General features: G+C 40.5%; 1 protein-coding gene across 31 annotated transcripts in view; it reads right to left on the reverse strand.

Annotated features, from left to right (window-relative positions):
- The window catches only part of MICAL3 (microtubule associated monooxygenase, calponin and LIM domain containing 3), a 267,041-nt gene that overhangs the window by 153,188 nt on the left and 97,332 nt on the right, over nt 1–16,521 (reverse strand). Inside the window, exon 1 of one of the 31 annotated variants that reach the window (XM_078376346.1) lies at nt 5,650–5,756. The exons of the other annotated variants lie outside the window; for them this stretch is intronic. The gene's annotated coding sequence lies outside the window, so the exon portion shown is untranslated. Of the gene's footprint in view, nt 1–5,649; nt 5,757–16,521 lie in introns of those variants that run through there. 31 annotated transcript variants of the gene reach the window in all.

Consider the following 16,521-nt stretch of genomic DNA (forward strand, 5'->3'; position numbering starts at 1 on the left):
AGAAAAATTCTGTCCAGGGTTTATGACATCTCTTGCCACTAAATGTTGCCTTGAAAGAACACATGGGAACCAGCTAAGAAACAAAAAATAAACACAGCAACAAAGACAGTATCTACCAGTACAGCAAACATCAGTTATGTAGCCGGTTTAAAAGCTTAGTAACAAAACAGACACAGGACTAAATTGTGAACAAGGAAATTCCCAGTTAATATTTCATCTCTGCCACCTACTCCGTGCCTGAGGTAAACCATATACTCATAAAGAAGAATGGACCTGACCTAGTTTAGAGGGCTGCTGTGAGGATTTCTGAAATAATGTGAGGAAAATGTTCTAAAAGCATTTTATAAGTACAGTATACAGGTTGTTTATAACTTACTGTCACAAGAACTGGAGAAAGGATCTTTAAACCATTCTTTGAAAAAAAAAAAACCCACCACATTACATACTTGTGTTGGGCCTATGCAAGTTCAGACCACAAGAAATAGGACCTCGTAAGCCTACTCTATTCTAAAACAAAGTATTAAACATAAAAAAGTCAGATGGCTGTTGACAATGGCAGACTTCCACATGCAGAGATTTTTATTAATTTTCATTGGAGCATTGATTCTTGTTAGCCCAAGTCTGCACTCTGAAGAGGTACTAGGGGTGCCCCAGCAAGCACCAAGCAATATCCTTTTCTAATAGAAAGCTAGACCAGAGTTTGGTCTACATGAGGCCACCAAGATGGCCAACTAGCCTGTCTCTGAATGAGCACAATGTCGGTGTTTGTCTGGCAGGCGGAACTCCCAATAGAGAATTCTAGGATCAAAAATGAATAGCACACTCCTAAGAAGTACACCTAATGAGGAAGGTTTATTTCCTCAGCAAAAGCAAGAATTGTATTGCATCATCTGTTAAACAGGATTCCAAAAAGGATTCTAAGTGGTTCCAATGAAATCATGGCTAAAAGTGGGGGAAGCAACCCTGGTCAACGTAGGGGGGAAAGGAAGGGACATGGGTGTATGTTCAACCACCAGCACCACATCTCAGTCAGTAGTGAGAGAGAAGGCATATAGGAAGCTTTTACCTTGTGACTGCAACCAAAAGTCACCACAAAACCAAGGATCAGTGCCAGTTTTTATTTAAGCAACCACCTCCACTTGAGGCCTCTCCCCCCACAACCCAGGATGGGTATGAAATATGGGGCAGAGAATTCTAAAAGCAAAGCTTCATGTACAACTCTCCTTCCTGGTTTGTGCCTTCAGTGAGTAGACCAAAGGTTCTGCAGAAAAAATAAAAATTAAACATAAGCAATACATACAGAGCAAGCAAAAGATAGCAAAATCTGGCACACTGGCTTCCTGAGGTTGAGCAAATTTTGATTTTAGCATGGTTTTGTTTCATTAAGAGAATCTGTCAGTTAGAACAACACACATATTCATCTAAATAGATACATACAGTGGTGCCTTGCTTAACGGGCGCTCTGTTTAGCGACGAAATCGCTTAGCGACAACTTTTTTGGAGTGTTTTTGCGCTTCATTTAGCGATGGTCCCTATGGGTGATTTTCGCTTAGCGATGGTTGGGACCATGCTTCACACAGCGATTAAATTTTGGGTCCCCTGTTTCGCTTAACAATGGTTTAAACAGCCTCATGTTTGCTGTTTTTTAATATTTTTCTGTTATTTATAAAGTTAAAGTTTACTGTTTAAAATGTTTGAAATCATAAAGTGCACTTAATAAACCCTTTGCTAACCAAATTTGACTTCGTTCTGACTCTTTTTTAATTTGTTGTTGTATTTTTTCCCCCAATGAGATGCATTGAATAGGTTTCAATGCATTTCAATTGGGGAACCGCGTTTCGCTTAGCGATGTTTCCTATGGCAATTTTCACTTAAGGACGGCAATTCGTTCCTATTGGAACGGATTATCCAGTTTTCAATGCATTTCAATGGGAAACCACGTTTCGCTTAGCGATGAAATCGCTTAATAGCGATTTTTTCTGAACGAATTAACATCGGTAAGCGAGGCACCACTGTATTTAGGAATGTGTCCAGTAGGCCACTGCACACCAAAAGCAGGTACTGCTCTATTATATTTTAGTGTCTTCATTCCTTCAAGTACTACACACATCTATCTCGCACACACCCATCTAAGCAAAGACCACTAATGATATGCATAATATTATGTGATCTAGACTAGGCTGAGGTCATCAACGCAGCTGTCTGAACATGTAAAATGTCATCGTTCCTGGTATTTTGAACTCTAATATGTATTTTCCCTCTACACTTCTTCAAAGCACAGACAAAGAATCAGCAAAACAAAACAAAACAAAAGAATTATATATGCCCATATCTACCATACAATGCTGTCAGCAAGAGCCTACCTAGTAAGTGCTGGACGACAATTCATTTCACTTCTTCCTTCCATTCCTCCTTAACCTAAGCACAGAGCAGGGAGTACAGACAACAAACTGCAAGTAAGGGTGTGACCGTACAGAGGTTTGCCCTGGGTTGATGTGAACTTCTCTTTAGTGTGCCCTAAACTGCTGCTGCTATTTGCACAGAGATGTTTAACTATCATGGAAGGTGCATTTCAAATGTCCAGAGCTCCCTTCTCCCCAACACTTCTCTGCCATTGTCACAATCCTCTTACACATCCCTTTCACCAGAGTTTAAATCCTTCCGTCTTTCTTTTTAAAAACCTCTGGCAAGCGAAATGAAACAGAACTGACACCGCATGGTGAGCATTCAAATTAGAGTTGTATCAATTTCTTAAACTAGCATTAAACTAGGAGAAAAAAGTTTTTAAAAACATAATTTACAAACTGAAGTTGTTGTCCTTACCAACGGGGGCAGAAGGCAGGCAAAAGGATTAAGGTTCACTCCCACACCATGCCACACTCTGTGTATCCTCAAGGGTGTCCTCTAGACATGCCCAGCAACTGCTCCAGAAGGATTAAATAGCGGATCCCACAAGCCGAAAAGCAAGACAAAAGAATGCAACTGGAAATGCTAAGAAACAGCAACAGCAGCCCTGCTGGCCGAACAAAACATACTGCATAGTCACATCAAAAGATCAGATCTACTCACAATCAGTGCTAACATCGTGTCATCTTGGAATAATTAGTGAAAGGAACAATGAGAAACACAGCGGAAACACTGGGACAAATACCTGTCTAGTTGCTCCCGAAGTTCATTACAAAGCACCTGTACAAGAAGGTGAACTTATTTTGAACTGGGTGGTGGAGACAATGATAGCCATCTTACTCTATGGCATATAACCAAGAAAGTCTTGTGGCCTTTGAAAGGCCTGAAAGTGTTATTGGGCATAAGACACACTCCGATGAAGCAGGCTGCAATCCATGCCAAATACAATGTGTGAGCCTTCCAAGTTCCAAAGAGATCTTAACTATTTTGCAGATCTAAGCCATGGCAATTCAGTCCGACTCTGAAATCAGGAACAGTATTTCAAACCTGCAGCACAGCTAAGCCATTATGGCTTCCACCCAGTAATACCGATACAGTTCAGTTCCATCTCCAGTTGCAAAGCTGTACCTCCAGCAACAATAGTCTCTAAAATATCTGCCAGTATATGAAATGTTTATTTGTTCAGTTTGGACACTGCCGCCAAGAACAAGCTCCTTAAATGCAGATGTTTTACCAACTGCTTTTTTAAAAGTAGCACACTGAAAAAAAGGAAGGTCTCTTACGTTGAGGGGAGATGTCAAGAATTAAAAACATCTATGTAGTAGTGGGAAAAAATTCTGCAGAGAATATAGGAAGCTACTTTATACTGAGTCAGATAACTAACCATCTAACCAGAGGTTACAAAAAGTATGCTTTTGGACTTTAGCTCACAGAATCCCTGGGCTATTCTAGAAGTTGCAATTTTAAAAATTATAACTTTTCAAAATTCTGTAACTAGCATAGCATTATCTACATAAGAGATATGTAGATGTGTATTTCTGGAGTACAGCTTCCAGAATTTACTAGGCAGCACAACCACTTGTCCAAACGCACAAAGCTGCCTACAGTACTACAATTTACACTGACAAGAAATACCTGCCCAGGATTTCTGGCGAAGATATTTTACAGTCCTACCTGGATATCATAGGAACTATACTGGGCACATTCTACATGCAAAAATACATGCTCTGCCTCTGAATTCTGGCCCTTCCGAGACCCACATCTTTGAGTTCTAAAACCAAGAGTAACTGTTGAATTAAATTCACGTTTACAGCTTCTCGGCAACATAAGTGGTACTGAATGCAATTGTTCCAAACTCCTCCCGTGTCCAGCTTTCCAAAGCTGTTCTTCAGGCCTGTTTATAGGACTAGGATCACACAGCTTACCAATGAAGAAATGGAAACTTTAGAATGGAGCTTTAAAAACCTTATGAGCATGACAACAGCAAAACTATGCACAAGTGATGTTCTAGCAGGGACAAAACGTATGGAAAAGTGCCTCATGTGGCTTGCCAAATCCTCTCCCTTAGTCTGACATTTTTCTATGTATACACAGCCTCTCTTCTTCTGCAGACTGTTATTCTATCTCCTCTATTCCCACACACTACAATATCTGATTAGGTAAGAACATTTTTTTAAAAAAGTATTAAATGCTTAAATGAATCTGATTCCAACCAGTAGAGAGCAGTAGCACACATCCAACATATACATACAGAAACTGGCAATTAACTGATTTCACAAACAGAATTTCAACATACAATATGCAAGCCTCAACTTTGCGGGATAGGGGGCAACTGTGTTAACCTGTTACAGTACAAAGCAACAAAGAGCCTTATGATACAGTATCTTAAAGACTAACACGTTTATTGTGACATACGCTTTCACAAACCCATGGGGAATTCTGCTAGTAAACACAATGCTGGGAATCGGGGTTCTTCTTTTAATCCTCTGTCTGCAGCATGATGCCTCACGATCAGCTTGGATCCTCCAATATCCAATTATCAAGTAATAGCAAGGAGTGACTATAAGCACTGAAGATCATAATAGATACAGCCCTTTGTACAGTCTAAACCTAGTACACAGTGTAGTAGCCATATTAGTTTTATCATATAAGAGTATGCCATATTGTTCCCTACTTATAGATTAGAGTCCACAATATGGGTATAAAAACTCTGTATTCAATATCTTTAGTACAAGCAAAGACGTTTTTTCCCGTTTGCTCATTTTCCTGCTCAGTAAAATGGCAACTTACTTCCACTCTGTCCCTTCCCATCTTGAATTCCGCAAACCAAGCAACACCAAACCACTTACCTAATCTCAAACCTAACCCAACATTCCATCCGTTCCACCTGTCATCACGAGATAATTTAAACTGGAAGATCCAGCAAAGCAATTAGAAACAAATTAGCTGGACTACCCACATGCAGTCATCTTGACAGCTTCGTGCCCTAAACCTAACCACACCTTTTTGCATCTACATAGCAAAGACCAAGAGCACCAAGAAAAGAAACCTGGTCCTTAAGAGGTGGATGCCAATCCAACACTCTCCCGTTCAACAAGAGAAGATTGTAAGACTCTGTCAGCACAGATAAGAAAACAAATTACTTTCCCAAAAATCTCTTCAAGAGGGTGGCAGAAGGAACATGCAATTTCTGTTTGCTTTGCTAAAAGTCCCATGCAAGCAGCTCTTTACAGGAGTGATGACCTGGATTCAACGTGGCTAACTGACTCTTTGCTCCAGCCTTCAGGGGAGAGCGTCCATCTTCCAAGCTACCAGTGTTCGTACACTATTCAAGCACTTAAAAATAGCAACTGGACAGCACGTTCCCCTCTCAGGCCAGACACCTGACTCCCACTTGAGGTTGGAATGAGTTTTTAGTAAAAGGGATTTGCCTGAAGGGTCCAAGGATGGTGAAATGTCTCAAGCCAAGCCAGAAAAGGTAAGCAGGTTCAGTGCTTGGGACAAGAAACCCCCTTTTATGAGATAGGATTTTTTTTCCTAACGAAGAGATGGTGGCAGGCAATCATGGATAATGATAAGTATTCAATTTGTTCTTCTCCCCCCTCAAAGAGCCTAGAAATGTGCAAATACCTCATCCCTCACTTCCAAAGGCACCAGCCAGACATGCACCAGATTCTCTTACAGTCCAAAGGATATGCAAAAGGCTGAAAAGATGTGATCTGAGTGCTGGCTGTGGTTTCAGAGATTATATTTTCCCTAGCAAGTATCTACTATAAAACATGGTAGATTTGCTATACAGCTTCTTCTCCACCCAACAGAGATCACACATGAGGAATGAACCTTCCCTCTCTTATGAAACTATAATGGTTACATGCTACCCCCAAGATTAGATGCAGTAATGCCTCCCAAATACAGTATAAGTTGTTGGGGGAAACAGCACAAAAGGGATGGAGATTGCATTTAAAGAAAGATACTAACAAATTAAAATAAATTCAGTGGACAACAACAAGGATGATCAGGGGACTGGAAACCAAACTAGAAACCAAAAAGACAGAAAGAACTGGGCATATTTAGCCTTGAGAAAAGAAGACTGAGGAAAGCTATAGTAACATTTTTCAAATAAAAGTGTTCTGCTTAAAAGATTGTCATACAGAGGAGAGTCAGGATGTATTGTTGATCATCCCAGAGCGCAGGACATGCAATAATGGGCTCAAGTTACAGGAAGCCAGATTTCTGCTAAATATCAGGAAAATTTTCTTAACTCTTAGAGCAGTACAATAGTGGAATAAATTGCCTCAGGAGGTGGTGAGTGCTCCAACTCTGGAGGCATTCAAGAGAAAATTGGACAACCATCTGTCAGATATACTTTGATTTGGATTCCTGCATTGAACAGGGGGGTGGAATAAATTGCCTTATAGGCCCATTCCAACTCCATTACTCTCTGATTCTAAGGGTGTCAAATTTTCAAGAGTAAGATAAACATTTCTGATTGGAGCCCCACATTTCTATCTAAAATGCACATATTCGCAAACTCGGATCTTCAAGAAATTACTCCTAAAATCTTCCAACCTGCATGGCCACCGGCCATGAAGTCCATAAAAGTAACTCTTCTGCAAAAAGAGAAACTTACAAAGCAAGTTAAAACAAACTGGCTTTGAAACTTAAATATTTTGTTCCAGCTGTAATACTTGGCACTCTACACACAACAGATTTAAAAACAAAACAAAACCACGAAGAAACTGCACAGGGTGGGGAGAAAGGCAAGGATGAGGTTGGAGCCCTGGAGAAAGAAGGAACAGCTCTGTAACACAACAACTTCCCATCCGGAAAACCTCCTCTTTTCACACTTACTGCCAGTAAATTTAAACATTTATCTGTAAGCATGAGAACTAGGAAGTTGATTTGCCATTCAAAAATAAATACAAAGGCTATTTGAAAGCCAAATTGCTGCATTCAATTCTCTTCTGAGCAAGGTGACTTCTGAAAATCTTTGTCTAACCACCTTCCAAAGCCAGAAATTAACACCTATGGGTGGATTTGCTTCAACAACTGCATGGTGTCAAAAGTAACCAACAGTTCTTTTAGATGAGTTAACGGGTCTTTATCCGTGAACTGATATAACACAGCAAGTCTGATATTGCATAACACTTTCAAAATACCTCACCATTAGGGGGGGGCTAGCATGCAGGAGCTGCTGACCATCCTTCTTTCTAGAAAGCCCAAATCTCTTTACATAGAAAAATAAGCCCAAACCGCTTATTGCCAATCACCGCTATCTAGCCTCCGAGTTGGACCACACCTGAGCAACAGGAGTCAGACAGAGCAGCAAACAGATAGTTTGAACTGGCAGCATGCCATGCTGCTACGTCTCAGTGAAAACAGGGCAGTTTGAGGATTGGTCATGACTCACGACTTCCTTGGTTTAGATCCTGGGAAGTCAAACACATTCTAGGGCAGTTATTTCAGTGGTGAATGGGGTCAGGCAAAAGGATAGGGAGATAGTTTGGCACAGTATGCTTGCTCACTTTTTCAGGGTTTACCTCTGAGTGAAAATTCATAAGATTGCACTGCAAAATGTTCTTGTTGGCATTTGTGGGACCCACTTACTCTAGACTCACCAATACATAATACTGGCTCCCTCCCTGGTTTTAAGAAGCTGCTAAAACGCATGCCTCTTTTTCAAGAGGCATTTAAAGGCAGCTTCTGTTGAACTTATTTTCTCCTATATGCCCACTCTGTTTCATAGCGCCATCCTTGAAGAATTGCCTGTTTATTGTAATAATTCCTTTTTCATATTTATTCTCGTATTTTATGTTGTAAGCCGCCTAGAGTGGTCGCAATAAATAAATAAATAAATTAGTTTTTTAAAGTTGAGTGTGATCTCACAGCTATAAATACTCAACTCCCAAACAAACTGCAACAGAGCACAGAGTGCTACTCCTGTCCTCTGAAGATGCCGGCCACAGAGATTGGCGAAACATTAGGAAGAACAACCTTCAGAACACGGCCAAAGAGCCCGAAAAACCCACAACAACCAAAGGAAGTTGCCTTACACCAGGGTCAAACTTTTGCCTCTCCAGCCCGAAATGAAACAGGCTAGCTCATAATGACTGTCCAGGGTTTCAGGCTTACCAAGACTTTTCTACTACCTTATCACTTACTATCAACCATTTCAATTGTACTTAAATCCAATATCATATTCCTGTGAAACATGTGTGCTGCTATGCTTTCAGGGCACATCTGTTTATGTTTTACACAATACTTTAATTTGACAGTGTTTTATGCACTTGTACTGTATTTTCCTCCTCTGTAGCTGGCTTTACAGATGGAAAACTAAGAATCAAATGAATCTGTGACAGAAGTAAGAACTGCAGTACTCAAGTAACCTTGAATCAATGATCATGATAGATTGGAAATGGACAGTATATGGTAAATGATGAATTATGGTGACATTTTAGTCAAAACAAGTATGGGAAAACAAAGTAACTAAGAAATACATACAGTTTGCATCGTAAAATAAAGAAGCAATGACTAATGACACAACATTGGAATTATTGCAAAAATTTCACAAATACTTTTGTAGTCAAATTGCTGCAAATTGCAATAATTAATGGGAACCTAAGGCACAAAGGACGTGCTGGCGCTGTGGGTTAAACTGCAGAAGCCTCTGTGCTGCAAGGTCAGAAGACTAGCTGAAGTAAGATTGAATCCACGCTACAGAGTGAGCTCCCGTTGCTTGTCCCAGCTACTGCCAACCAAGCAGTTCCAAAGCATGTAAAAAATGCAAGTAGGTACCACCATGGTGGGAAGGTAACGGCATTGTGTCTAGTTGCGCTGGCCACATGACCACGGAAACTGTTTTCAGACAAACGCTGGCTCCATGCCTTGGAAACGGGGATGAGCACTGCGCCCTAGAGTCAGACACGACTGGACTAAATGTCAAGGGGAACCTTTACCTTTACAGCACTTGCCCATTTAGTGAAAACTTAAGGCGCAACTATACGTGACAAGGAAGACATCTGAAAAGGACTGCCAGCCTTTTATTCAAACAAAAACTGCAGCTGCGGGGAGGGAGCTTTAGATCAGGACCACGACCAAAGAGGTAGGAGGTTGCTCTCCTCCCTGCACTCTATATTGACATTGAACACCGAGAGTTATTTTCCAAGTTGGCTATTTTTTAAATGAACAAGGATTTGTTTAAATTAGCTTTGCTAATTTAGAATTAGCTTTGCTTCTCTTTGTAACACAGTCATATAGTCAAATTTAACAGGCTATGTCACTGTTGCCAGAAGTAAAGACTTGAAACAAAATAAAAGGTGACAACGCAGGAGTCAGATCTGTGACCTAGTGAAGTTATTTTTATTTTCTTTTTATGCCAAGGTTTCATACCTACCTGACAACTGGCACATTACTCCTTAAGAATACTTACAGCACTGATTAGATTACATAATGTTTATGAGTTCTCTGGAAAGAAATGCCCTGATGTTACTCTTGATAAATGCTGTAAAATAAAATGAAATATTCAAAACCAGGCCTGGACAAGGTCATAACTGAAGGAAGAGTCTTCAGTTTAGGAGAGAACTACTTTCCTGGTTTGCATTCCTCTCATAATCTAGGGTACAGATGGATCACAATACTGTATAGGATAACTTTCAATCAACTGTAGACTGGCTAGCAAAAAAATGCAAGGAACAGCCTTACCGAATATATATGTATATGTAAACAAAAATACAATATATAAAATGGTGACTCCACTCATAAACCAGTACAGTTATAAAAGAACAGCTGTTAGGAAGAAAAACTTCCAAAGTAATCTCAGATCTCATGTTTTCATCTCAATGTTGTAGAACACATGCATTTACCCTGATTTGTTTTTACAGGTTGTTGCTGATACACCTGACATGTCCAAATATGCAGGAAATTGTCAAGATAAAGGCAGTGTGTAAGATTCCTTATTAACATCCATGCTTTTTAGTCCACCTGGATGGACTAAAAAGTACCATACTGAAATGGTTGTTGTGGGTTTTTCGGGCTCTTTGGCCGTGTTCTGAAGGTTGTTCTTCCTAACGTTTCGCCAGTCTCTGTGGCAGGCATCTTCAGAGGACAGCACTCTGTGCTCTGGACCATATTGAAATATTTTCAAAATATTTTCAAAAAAGAAAAAAAATCAAGAGAATTTTTCTAACAGAAATTAATACTAGCCATACGAAAAATTGCTTCGACAGGTGGTAGTCTGGACAGCTTATTCTCAGCAAACGAAGCTTCAGCAAAAGTCAAGGGTTTTATTTCATGCAAGGAATGCAACACTCTCTTGCAGCTTTTAAAGCACTGATTACACTCAGGTAAGATGGGAAGCAATTTTATGAAATATGTATAGACCAATACTCTATAATGAGCTTTTGTTCTTTGGCAAGCTGAACTAGAAAACAATTGGGCACAGTTCTTCACCCAAAAAGGTAGCCAGAGAATGCATGAAAACAGCGCAGTGTCCCTTTAATGACCCTTGGCCACCAGCCAGCCAGGCCTGATTAGGGCACTGATGACATCACAGCTTTCACAGAGAAGAGGGGGAAATAATCTTAGGGCAAAATGCAGACCGATGGCTGGGGAAAGGAAGACGGGCCCTTGTTTCCTGCATAGAATCCACCCTCATTTCCACCCCCTTCGATCCAAGATAAATATAGCAATACTAAGAAGTCATTTGTGTCAGGCTGACTATGGTCCTGGCAAACCAACAGGAGTGAAAACTAATGTGTTGGTTTATTATGTCAATGAACCTGTTGTTTCCAGTTCAGCTTTTTAAATTTCTTTCTCATCTGTAGAGGGAGGAGAAGGACAGAGGAGGGGGGGGCTGCTCTTATGGAAGGGAACAGGCTGAACTCTTCTATGCACAAATATTAGATTTTAGCATATGAGATTCTGATTGCAAAAAGCTGCCTCACCATCCACTGTGACGAAATGGAAAGGAGGAGCTGCCAGCTTAACAAAACAGCTGCTGAGAAGTCTGTTTTAGAAGTCTGTACATTTCAGGCTTCTAAGTGCATGAACAGATATGCTGAGCCACCAAGAGAAAGATACTACCTAAAGGAAAGGTGAAATATCCCAGCTACTGCTACTCTCTGGAGAATAATCTCTTATTGTCTTGCTCTCTGTGACTCAAGATCTTGAGATGAAGACCCTGTTTTGGTCCTCTTCCTGCTACTCATGAAATGGCTACACAATCTAGGGCTTCTTTTGTTGCTGTAGCATCCTCTTTGTGGAATTCCTTGTCCTGGGAGACTAATCCAGACACTGCACTTCTGACCATCTGAAATGCTGGTTTTTAAGTCAGGGATAGTGAGCCTTTATCCTCCCCATTGGTTTTGAACATCGGTCCATAGAAGCCCTAGCCATCATGACCAATAGGAAAGGTCTATAGGAACAATAGTCCAAAATAATTTAAGAGACCCAAAGAATCCCTGAACATGGGTTCAGCTCTTTTCATTTAGGGCAACATACTCTATAGCACTGTTGAGGACAGAGTTTAGGATGAGACCTTTAGAACCTTAATTTTTAAATTAATTAATTATCTGCTGTCAGTTAAATTCTGATTTATGGCAACTCTTTCAAGGACTTTTAGGTATTCCTCTGGAGACACTCAGGGATCATACAGCCTGCCCAAGGCTTTAATAATATAACCATGTCAAATCAATTGTGACTTATGGCAACCTTTTTCAGGGTTTTCTGGGTATAGAATACTCAGAAGTAGTTTACCATCCTTTTTTCTGGGGGTGCCCTGGGATTGTAGAGATTGCCCACGGCCACACAAGATGGCTCTACTCACAGGAGGTACAGTGGGGAATCGAACGCCCAACCTCTGGTTCTAAAGCCAGAAACGTAAACCCTTAAGCTATCCAGCCAACTGTCCAAGGCTACACAAGGGAGCTATTATCCTGGTAGGCACACTGAAGTTTCAAAATCCCAGCCTCTGACTCCACAGTCAAGTACTCAACCCCCTAAGATAGCTAGCCAGATGTTGTTTTACTACTTCCTTAGAAATTGTTCAATAACTAATATTTTAAGCATTTTACTTTACTATAAGCTATTGAAATACATCTGTTGGGGTGAGATAAGTTATACATTTACAGACAATGTACACATCAACAATTAACACAACACAGAGATGACACTTCTGGGTTAATCCATGTAAGATTACACAAGTGGCTAGATCATATCATGTACTATTTCTGCACCAGAACAAATCTGCTGCATACCTATGGGTTTTTCTTCTGGAAGATTTGTAGCAGTGCAAAGCTTCATTTCAGAATCAATATACTGTACTGCTACATACATACACACACACACACACACACACACACACACACACACACACACACAATATACTGTACTGCTACATACATACACACACACACACACAGCATGAATCAGAAACAGAGACTTTGAGATACATTCACAGATATATTCTGTCAGTTTAGCTTCTATAAAGCTCTGATTACAGATATAAGCACTTTGTTAAATGAAAGGCCTCATTCAAAGCAAACCAGACTTAAATCATTATGGAGCACATGGGATTTGATCTTTAGATACTGAAACAGAGCAAAGCTTTCCCAAATCCATAATTCAATATAATTCACTTTCCAAGACAGATACCTGCCAGAATGATGACTGCAGGACACGTCAGGCACTGTCTCAAGGACGATTCAGACATTTTGATATGCAAATTTAGAAGTGGAGATCAGTCAAGTCTTGAAACCTTTATGTTTAAAATAATATGCAAGCCGGAGGGAATGAACTATGCCTGTTCTACGAATATTTAATTTAAAGCATGAGGATCTTGAAGCTCATTTCATAGAAACTTGTTCATGAATACCAATGAAGCACTGTGGCTAAGAGGATTAGATAATGAACTAGTAATGAATGGCAAACTCTCCAGAACAGAGTTCCTACCAGTCTCATCCAGTATGACCAGTTCTCAAGAATGATGAGAGTTTTAGCCCAAAAAGAGGTGACATGGCAGGTACCAAGTTGTGGAAGACTAAGCTGGATGTCTAGAAGCTTTCTCACAGAATTTTTTTTCTGAACTTTTTAAATTACAATTTAAAGCTTGTTCAACTATTAGGTTGGCAGGCAGTACTTTGGTCTCAACATTCTTTAAAAATAAACCAAAAACAATAAAACAGTAAATCCAGGTTGGCCTCTTGGATTAGAAGCATGATCTGTGGATATACAAGTCTTATAGGCATTTATTCGGGCTGATTCTTACATCATTATTTTCTTATTGATATGCATGGTTATCTCTAATGTCATGACAGCCACTAGGACCATTACCGTATTTGCCGGCGCACAAGACGCCTTTTTGGCCCTGAAAAACATGCCTCCAAGTGGGGTGGTCGTCTTGTACGCCGGGTGCATGTCCAGCAAACCCTCCTTCTCTCCCAGCAAAGTCACTTACTTGGTAGTAAGACGGAGGAGAGCAGCTCCTAGCCTGGGAACAGCCTGACTCTAGAGCCGAACAGCTGACTGTGGGGAACAGCAGAGAGGAGGCAGCCATTTTGAGATGTGACCACATGGCTGCTGCCTCTCAAAATGGCTGCCACCTCTCCAAAATGGCTGCCGCCTCTCTGCTGTTCCTTTTTCCAGCAAACCCTGGCTCTCTCAGAAAAGGAACCAAAAGGGGCAAAAGGAACTCTCCCCATGATACAGCCAAAGCAGAATCACACATGTGGAAGAGGGGGTAGTCTTATACAGCAAGTATATAACAAACTCTACATTCTGAGTGGGAATGTTGGGGGGGTCTTATACGCCCAGTCACCTTATACACAGGAAAATACGGTAACTAAAACAATATATTATTATGGCACTCAGTAATTCTGAGCAGCAGTTTCAACTATTATATTGACAGGAAGTAGGCACAACACCAAGAAGAAGCTGAAATCATTACAGGATACAGTATGTAGTTTGAAAACATGGATGTGAGCAAGACCATACTGATGCTGCCAACTGGACACATAGTGTTTGACTCAAGGTATCAAATATTAATACCATAAAAAAGCAGAGATTCCTGCTTCCCGCCATGGTCAGATAAATACTTCTGATTCACCAACAAAAGGACATGAGGACAACAGCAGCACAACAACCACTGTTCTTCTCCACAAACTGCTAATTGAAGGAAACTTCCTACAGCTAATGTAATTAGCAGCAGTTGTATCGCTGTGTGGCATTTAGTTGATGGTCATAATGGTACCAGAGGAAATCTAGACATGACTCAACCCTCAGCTATGTTGATCCCCATAGTTACATTTGAGGGCAAGCAAAGCTCCATGTGAGGAAAAGGAAAAAGGTGAAGCAGACTGAAGAACCTACTTCAGATATCATAACTAGGACTCAGGATTCCTCAAGAAAAGCTATTTGTGCTTATTGGCGATTTAAAATATTTTATTTAGTTTTTGTGTTAATTTCTAATTATAATGGAGAATTAGTTTTTAGGGGGCTAGATGACAGTGAAGGGGAGGTAGGGACACATGAGGGTTTCTCAAAATCAGGGAGGTAGGATGCCAAAGTTTGGGAACCACTGGTGTAAAGGAAGGGAAATAACTAAACATAAATCTTAAGGCATAAATGTTTCATTTCCTATCCTTGTTCAGCACAACACCCACCTGACCCACCAACCCAAGGAAAATTTTTAAAAAGTCAGCTGAACAATGCTTTCTGAGGACAAATAACTGTCATACGTGGTGATGAGGAATATGGGATGTTTCATTCATTGCTGTTTACTTTACCATCTGCACTGTTTTCTCTCTCTTGAAGAGAAGTTAAGCCACAGAGGGACTAAAGATAGCCCAGTGATTGTATGTTTTGATGCAAAACACAAAATGAAACATTGTCCAAGCAAGCTAGCAGTAGCCACATTCAAAATGCATTTGGCTATTTAAGTGGATGACTCCAAAATCTCTTCCCCCCCCCCCCAAAAAAATCCAAGAGGCTTGTTTTTCCCCCTATTATATTCATTATGTGGCTAGTGTCCTCCTCTGGTACTCTCACAATTGTATGCCATCGTCCCAAGGGAAAGTTTCACCAGACTGTAGTCCAGAAAATATAACCTTGAAATTTCTACCTTTGCAACAGCTAAGAGAATGCTCTCACAGCCACGTTTTTGACATAAAATTATAAAGGTTGTAATCACTGGCTCAGTCATGTTATCATCCTGACACCAAACTCTGGTCTCAGTTCCAAGCACATTATTTTTGACTGTAAGTCATGCTTAGCCTGGCTACAGTTTTTCTTTCTCTCTTTTCTATGCAAATTCTTTGCCAATTCTCTGCAAAATGCAGGTGACTTCTCTCAGCAGGAATCAACTGTTAGAAGAACTGCTGGGTAGCTCAGTGGCTTAGGTATCTGGCTGTGGAGCCAGAGGTTGGGAGTTCAATTCCCCACCGTGCTTCCTTGACAGGAGCTGGCATCGATGATCCATAGGGTCCCTTCCAGTTCTGCAGTTCAAAGGTTATTAAAATGGTTCCTTGAAACAGAGACTACTGTAGAACATTCTGAAACACTTTTAGAGAAAGTAATTTTCTTCCCACCTTGATCTCTTCTCCAGTTGGAGAGAAGGGAAGAGCTAAGGCTGTATGTGAAAACAAAAGCGGCTGGAATTCGGAATAATTCAGAGAAAGGCTTTAAGCTTAAAGCATCAGTGATAAAGGGGATCCTCTTCCTGGAAATCCAATTTAGGGACAATAAAACTGCTATCTGTAGGGGATGCCAAGTTGTCTATTCAAATATGTTTCATTCATGCATTTGGAAATGTACATTGCTGCACAGGGAAAGTCTTCAGTCATCTGTTCCTCTCCCAGAAACCATATTCAAGTAAAAACAGCCCTGAAACTCCTCACTGCCTAGGCAAGAGGACAGCATATAACAATATAATAGGAAAGCCACTAGTCAAGTCTGTTACTCTAATTTCATTTTCTATCCACTAATGGCCTGTCCACTTAGGGTATATAAATCGCTGTTTGGATCACTTTCAATGCAGATGTGTTTTGACTTAGAGCATCCTGCCTCTTTTTATAGCTCTCCCACTCCTTTCTGGCACAGCGCCAGGGCTTCTGTTTTTTGGGG

This window comes from Pogona vitticeps, chromosome 5 (genome assembly GCF_051106095.1).
Source record: "Pogona vitticeps strain Pit_001003342236 chromosome 5, PviZW2.1, whole genome shotgun sequence".
NCBI lineage: Eukaryota > Metazoa > Chordata > Lepidosauria > Squamata > Agamidae > Pogona > Pogona vitticeps.